Source organism: Trypanosoma cruzi, genomic scaffold (genome assembly GCF_000209065.1).
Source record: "Trypanosoma cruzi strain CL Brener 1047053517087 genomic scaffold, whole genome shotgun sequence".
NCBI lineage: Eukaryota > Euglenozoa > Kinetoplastea > Trypanosomatida > Trypanosomatidae > Trypanosoma > Trypanosoma cruzi.
Genome location: NW_001849447.1, coordinates 137,760 through 145,792, shown reverse-complemented (window position 1 = coordinate 145,792; position 8,033 = coordinate 137,760). Strand labels below are relative to the sequence as shown.

At 63.4% G+C, this 8,033-nt stretch overlaps 1 pseudogene, besides 1 other annotated feature; it reads right to left on the bottom strand.

Annotated features, from left to right (window-relative positions):
• Positions 1 to 8,033: a sequence feature (areas not merged during assembly with more than two copies in the genome that could not be assigned to a particular haplotype).
• Positions 64 to 8,033, bottom strand: Tc00.1047053511271.10 (annotated as a pseudogene; the record flags this gene model as incomplete).

The following is an 8,033-nucleotide window of genomic DNA, read 5'->3' as shown; positions in this document are numbered from 1 at the left end:
GCGGGGCGCCGTGCTCTCCTCATCAACCAGCATGGTGCACCGGTCAGTTCCACGTGGTGCACCTCACAGAAGAGCGTGATCAATTTTGCCACTCGCACTGGATGCACGGTCCAGTGGGCTCAGGACGTCTGAGCGGGTGTCACCGGTCACAGACTGCTACGGCGGTGCGGGTGGTCGGTACGACGACGCGCCGGTGGTTTCTGAGGCGTACGACAACGACGTCATATCGTGGAGCTTCTGCGTCTCTTCGTCGCTCTCCTCGTCATCGCGCAGCAGCGCCTCCAGCCCACAACGCTGCGGCTCGCGTAGATCCTGCCAGTGGCGGTCCTCCGCGTACCACACAACGACGCTGTACACGGTGATCGCAAGCAGCACAGTCGTCAGCAGCAGCACCATCGCCGCGTACGCCCTCGCAACGCCGTCGCTCGGCGCAAGATGGTTGGCCGCACTCACCAGGCACAGCGCCGCAAGGAGCACAAAGCCCGCCGCGTGCATCACCGTCAGGAAAGCCGAGCGCATCATGTTCGTGAAGGCAACCACGCCCGCACCCGCAAGCAGCACAGCCGCCATGCAGAAGTACTGGACGTGGCAGCCTCCCACGGGCGGGTGCACAGCCGCAATCAGGCCCACCACACACAGCACCGACAGCTGGAACACGCACCAGTACACGCGGCTGCCCCTCATGTTCGTCAGCATGCCGCCGTACATCCGCTGCTGCGCCGCGGGGTGCCAACACCCGACGGGGTACAGCAGGCGCTCGTGCAGCGGCTTCCTCGAAAACTGCCAGTACCTCGTAAAGCTCGCGCCCACGTGGCGGGCAATCAAGTAGCACACGCCAGCAGGAAACGCCACACCGTACAGCACGCCAACGGCACCAATCACGCGGTGCTGCACGCGGGCGCCGGGCATCGCCAGTGCAAGCACGGAGCCGAAGAAAATGCCGAGGTGCATCGCGTGCGCCACAACGTACGTCAGGCTCGGGAAGCGCATCGCCGCCCACGCACTCGCCGCGTCCACGCCGCGCCACCGCTGGAAGGCCGCCGTCACACCGCAGTGCACGCACCCGAACACAGCGGCGAGCAGCGCGTTGCCCACCACCATCCACAGCGGATCAAGGGCAGCGAACACCGACAGGAAGTACGGCAGCGCAGCGGTGCTCGCACGCTCCTGCGCCGAGGCACACGACATCCTCGCAAACACGCCGAGTGCCTGCATCTCCAGAACGGAGCCCAGCCCGCCGGTCACCACCACGGCAACAGCCGCCGCACCCGCAACAACGCCAGTGATCGCCGAGAGGGCGCTGGCAGCGGCGGGCAGCGTGTTCGACCTGATCGTGAAGGAACCAAGCAGCACACCCTTGCAGCCGCCAGACACAGCCGCAGCGCCGCAGCGAATGACTATCGTCTCGTCGGCAACAATGAAGTAACCGCGGTGCACGGGCACAGCCAGCTCCAGGACGGTGGACGGATTCGTCGCGTTGCGCACCCACGTCGCGTTGCGCAGCATCGCTCCCCACGGACCGCCGAACCCGCTCGGCTGCGCCGTCGACACCGGCACGAAGCTCAGGTGCGTGCCAAGCTGCGGGTCGCGTGCCCACCGAAACGGCGGCGGCAGCGCCACCATCAGCCGTGTCGGGACGGCGCTCCCACCGCCGCGGATGTCGTTCTGCGTCAGGCTGCCACCAGCCGCCGTCGTCGTCACGGTGAGCGTCGGGCACGCCACGTCGCTCCACCACAGCGTGCTGCTCACCGACGCCGTCGGGGTCCGCGTGGGCGACAGCGCCACCGTCTCCGTCACCTGCAGTGTCTCCGTCGGCCCGTACCGCGTCGGACTGTAGTGCGTCGCGCTCATGCTCGGCGTCGGACTTGGCGTCCACGTCGGCGTCGGGCTGCGCGTCTCCGTCAGCGTCGCCGTGTGGCTCAACAGCGGCATGCCAGGCGTGCGGTTGCACCCGTCCACGTGCGGCAGGTACACCGGCAGGCAATCGCGCCCGTACCCGCCCTCAGCACAGCGGCAGCGGCACGACACCGTCATCGCCCTCGTCGCGGCAGCAAAGCAGCGCACTTCGGCATCGCACACGCCACACGCCACGGGACGGAATTCCCCGATGATGCCGGCGGATCTGTAGTCAATAGGCCGCAGCGTCAGCCCGTTCAGCGTCAGGCACCCCACAACGAATCTTCGGCCGGCGCCTCCGAGCGCAACGGTGCCGTCCATCACGACAGTCCCGCTGCCGGCGTTCCCGTGGAACGTCAGCGTGCTCTGCACAAGGTCCGCACTGCGCGGGTACGACGGCACCGACAGGAGCCTGCCGCTGATGCTGTTGCCGCGCACCGACAGCCACGACCCGGACACAAACGACGCCGACCCCCGCAGCACCAGCAGCGCGCCATCGGTCAGCACACCGGCGTTGTCATTCACCACGACGGTGGACGCGTTGGCCACCACACCGCTGCCAAACACCAACCCATGCGCGGCGTACACCTGGCTCCCCGACACGCGCAGCACAGCGCCCTCCGACGCCACCACGCGTGCACTCGCGTACAACGCATATTCGCCACCGAGCACAGCCGCGTCCAGCGCGACACCGCCACCGACAAGCTCCAGCACGGCGCCGTCCACCACCACCGTCCGCCCACCAGTCATCACGGTCACGAGAGCAACGCCGGACACAACCAGCACGGACCGCACGAGCCGCAGGCCCGACAGCACCAGCACCGGTGCGTACGGCGAGGACTGCGAGTCGGGAAGACACACAAGCGGCGTCGGCCTCGCGGCAACCAGCAGGGAGTCCGTCACCGTCAGCACAGACCCCGGGGGAAACGTCCCGCTCAGCACAAGCGCACCGTTCAGCGCCTCCACATCGCACACCGACAGCTCCACCGGCCCGCTCTCGTCGCTCCCCGCCGCACCCGCACCGCGCAACACTCCTCCACCGCCCATCACGTACAGCACTGCGCCGTTCAGCAGCGACACGTTCTGCACAACGATCCGCATGCCGTCTCGCGCCATCCACGGCACGTAGAGCACCGGACTCACGCCGTCCAGCACAACGTGGCGCAGCGTCACCTCGCTCGCACCGGCAGGCACAACGAACACCGACCGCACCGTCACGCCCTCGCGGACAAACACACTCGGCGCGGTGCCCACGGCAGGCGGCAGCGCGGGAGCTCCCACAGGCACGCACGCCTCGCCGTACCCGCCGCTGCCGCACACGCACACGCACACACCGTTCCTCATGCTCGCCGACGCCGTCCCGGGCGCGTAGCAGTGCGTGTCCCGGTCGCAGGCGTCGCACCCAGCAAAGTCGATGCTCCCAGCATCGCCAAATCCAGCCGCTGCGTACTCCTCCGCCGTCGACAGGAAGCGGCCACCCGCGTCGTTGCACGCCACCCTCAAATGCGCCCCAGCCGAGAGCGACAGGCTCACCGACAGCATCCGCGGCAGCAGTGCTCGGTTGCGCACAAAGCTCAGCGTGCTCCCAGCAGCAGTCACGGCGCCAGCCGCGTAGAGCATCTCCCTCGAGACGCCGTCGTGCACGTTGCCCTTCGCCAGCAGCATCGACCCGTCAGCCAGACTCACCGTCGAATAAAACGCCACCGCGTAGTCCTCCGTCGACGAAAAGTCGCTCCGCACAAGCGCCACGGCGGCGCCCGACACGCTCACAGCCTCACGCACAGACACCGCGTGCTTGCACAGCAGAAAGTCGCTGTCAACAAACGCCACCACGGAGCCGCCGCTGGCCGCAACACCGCCCTCGACCGACACACACAGCCCCAGCGCCGTCTGCACCAACAGCCCGTCCAAGTACAGCGCACCGCGCGACGACAGCGCCACGTCGCCAAACACCAACACGCCAACAGCGTCACGGAACACAGCCGCCACATGCGTGCGCGCAATGGTCAGCACACTCCCCGTCAGATTCACGTTGTGCACCACAAGGCACGCGGAGGCGTCGCCAAGGCCGTAGGCGCCGCGATACGCAACACGCTTCTCAGCGATCAGCACCGAGTCCACCACAGTGACGCGCGAGCCCGGCGGAAATCGGTTCGCCACCAGCACGCCGCCGCCAGAGCGCGATTCAAGCCCGCTGATCAAAGCATCGGCGCGCTCGCCAGCAGGCGGGTCGGACCGCCACCCGACAACGTACAGGCTCGCTCCGCCCACAAACGTGCAGTTCGCCAGCGTCACGTTGCGCACGCTCCCTGACATCGACTCCACGTCCACCACGACGTCCGCCGCAAAGGTCACGCCAACGTAGCACACCACTGACGTCCCGAGAACGGCGTTCACCTCCACATCCACACGCACGTCCCGCACGCACAAGTCGGCGCCGTCGGTGCTCGGCGCCTCGGGGACAGCAACAGGCAGGCACGCATCGCCGTGGCCGCCCTCCGCGCACGCGCAGGCGCAGCCATCACTCGAGGCCGTCGTCGTGTACGCAGGGAAGCACGACGCTGCGAGGGTGCATGGATCGCTGCAGGTCAGGATGGTGGCATTGTACACGGACGGAATGACGTAGTTCGCTTCCTCCTCGTCGCTCCCAGTGTTGCACGCAGCCACAATCGTTCCGTTTGTGAGATCGCTGGACCTTTTGGGTATCTTTATCAGTGTTGGCGTGCCTGTGCCGAACATGAATTGGTTGCCGGACACAGACATCGTGGAGTCGCGGAGATTCACCGTGGGGTTAAAAACAGCAAACGCTTCCGATGGGGATTCACGGCAGAAGTTGCCGCTCAACTGCAGCCAGGAGTTGTAGTAAATGTAGGAATAAAAGCCTGAAAAAAATGCAGCCACACTTCCTCGCATGTCGTTGCCCTGAAACACAACCGCTGAAAAAGACTCCACACAAAAAACCCAAACAAATATGATGACGTACCTCACCGGCCTCGACACAGCGTTGCCTCGGATCACCATGGCAGAGTTGTTCAGTACGCTCAGCGAAAACGATTGGCTAGTCCCCTCAAGATGTATCAGCGTACCGTCACTGCCAGCCATGTGAAACGTGTTGCCCACCACCGCAAACACGGAGTGCCACGACACCCTCAGCGCAGATCTGACAACGTGAATGGCGATTGACGATGCTCTCACGCTCTGAAACACATTGCCACTGAGCACCACCGCGGAGCCGTTGCTAATCGCCAATGCATTCATCGCGACACACGACGGCCTCCTAATGTCCAAACCCGACCGAGGAATCAGCCCCGTGACCGTGAAGCGGTTCCCGCTGATCGTGATGTTCGTGTGCGGTGGAAACACACCCTCCGGGCTGAGAAGCGCATCATCAAACGTGTTGCCGGTGACGACGATGTTCAGCGACCCCACAGCGGCGTACGCGTTGCCCAACAGCAACAGCACGGCGCCGTCCCTCCACGTGCATCCATCGAACGTGACATTCGCCACGTCGCCCGTCATCGCCTCAATGAGCACCGTCAGGCTCATGCCGCCCCCGCTGAACGTCACGTTGCGGTAGCACAGCCACGACAGCCCGCTGCCCACAGCCTGCGCAACCTCGGGGTACACCATGTCGCTGATGCACTCACCAACTGGCGGCGGTGTGGGCAGTGTGGGCGGTGTCAGTGGCGGTGGCGGGCCAGCAGGCATAGGCGCCGGGACGCACACATCGCCGTGCCCTCCAGCAGCGCACTGGCACTTGCAGTCAATGACCGCCGTCGTCAGCGGAGCAAAGCAGTCGCCGTCCTTCGTGCACTGCCCGCACGCGACAACCTTCGTCACGTTGGTGATGCCGTTCAGCTCCAATTCTGCTGCCGTTGTCACCAATCGTCCCGCGACCGTCAGACACCCAGCAACGAAACGGTAGCCGGCGTCAGACTGCGATAGCAGAGGTACCGACAACCCCGTAGAGCCCATCTTGCATCCCTTCAGCGTCACCACACTGCTGCTGTCGATGCTCACAGTGGCAGAAGAAAAACAGCACAACATCGCACCCACTTCCACGTCGTTGTCACGCCAATCCAGCCAGCTTGAATTCTGTAATACCCACGGAATATGCGCAGAGATGGCGCACGACACAAAGCCACTGTTCCCCACCACGCGCAACACGCTGTAATCCGACACGCTGAATCGAGAGTGTTGAAACAGGAGAGTTCTCCCGGAGGACATCGTGTTGTTGAGCAGAGCAAAAACAGAGTGATCTCGGACACTGAGCCTATAGACGTAGAACAGATGTGTGTATCCCTCGAAGCTGCAGTACCGCGTGTACAGCGAGCTGCCACGCACCAGCGTCAGCGTCCCAGTCGAGTACAAACCAAACGCACCGTACCTCTTTGAATGCGCCTTGACGTTGCTGACCAACAGCGAGGACGCACTCAACACAACGTCGTGCAGCACCACAACGCTCCACATGTTGTTTGCAGATTCCTGCAGCTTGAGCTTGGAAGACTGCAGCGCGTCAACCTCCGTGACGGCAATGTCGCAGTGCTGTGGGAGGGCAAGTGAAAAAGCAACGACGGAGGACCGCATCACCGTCTGGCTCACGCGGATCAGGACGCCGGATGACTCCGCCGCCCCAGCACCCCCAACAAACTGCAGCGCGGCACCGCCACTGAATGTGCACCCAGTGAGCGTGATGTTGATGAGGAGATGCAGCGGCATCCTGTCAAGAAAAAATGTCAGCACAGCACCCACGCCGCTGAATGTCACACCCACGTAGCAGTGGTGCGTCTTCCACATGTTCAGTGTAAGGTTCTTCAGCGTCTGGTTCACCACGCAGCTCGTGTCGCCGTCGACGGCTCTCTCCGCCACGGGCGGCACAACCGCGTTGGGCACCTCGAAGGGAAGACACGACGCGCCATGCCATCCTTCCTTGCAGCTGCACGAGCACGAGCTGCGGTCCACCGACTCCGTCCCGGGCACGTAGCACGCCGCGTCGTCGTTGCATGTGCCACAAATAAACAGCACCACGTCCTCCGGAAACACGCCGTCGCACGACACCTCCTCACCGCCCTGCAGGTTGCACCCAACCACAAACCGCGCGGGTGACTCCACAACCGTTTTCGACAAAGGCAGATCAGCAAAGGGATAACTATTGTCCACCTGACGGTTGTGTGCAAGCGCCACGGTGGTGCCGCTGCCCGACACCTGAATTATGTACGCTGATTTTGGCATAATTAATACTGAGGCCGCACTCACTTCGTTGCCCTCCACACGCCACTGCGCACCTCCCTCGAGAGTCACTGAGCTATCCAAATAAATCAGCGTAGAATCAAAAGGAAACGTGCTGCCAGCAAAAGAGCAGTCCGCCACTCGCAACAGACCTGCGGAGTTTACGGTAGTACCCCCCAAAAGGTAAATCCCATTGGCACCGCTCATAGTATTGTTCTCGACGTCAAAGTAGCCGCCGTTCCCCACATCAAAGGTTTCAATATAAACAGCTGATTCCACACCGTCATCGTTCCCCGTTGCCCTCAGCGTATTTCCCTTCATAATGATCCCGCCACCATCAACAACACTATCGGAAAAAGAAAGTGCGTAAATATTCGCCTCGATGTAGTTGTCAAGCAACAGCAGCGTCGAGTTTGTACCAAGAGTAAATTCCCAAAAAGCAGTGGCGTGCCTCGACTTCGTCACAAGTGTACTGCCCGCCACCAGTATCTGGGAGCTCGCGCCAAAATCGCCCCTGAACTTCAATGCACCAGAATCCATCATCGAGGATGTCACGTTCACGTGCACGCGCGCACCACTCCCCCTGACCGACAGGCCCATGAGGACGCACTGCAACAGCGTGATGCTGAGTGTCTTTTGTTGTGCGTCGAAACGCGACAGGTCCAGCACGATCGCGGCGGTGAAGGTCACGTTGACAAAGCACAGACCACGCACACCGGGATCAGGATAGTCCACGGGGCTTATGCTGCCACCGTGCACACAGCGGACCTCCGTGTCGTCCGCGTCGGGGAGCGGAAGCGGCCCAAGGCCGTCCGGAACCGCAGCTGGCACACACGTGTCACCGTAGCCGCCAGCAGCACACACGCACTCGCAGCCGCTGATGCTGCTCGTCCTCGCAGCGAAGCACT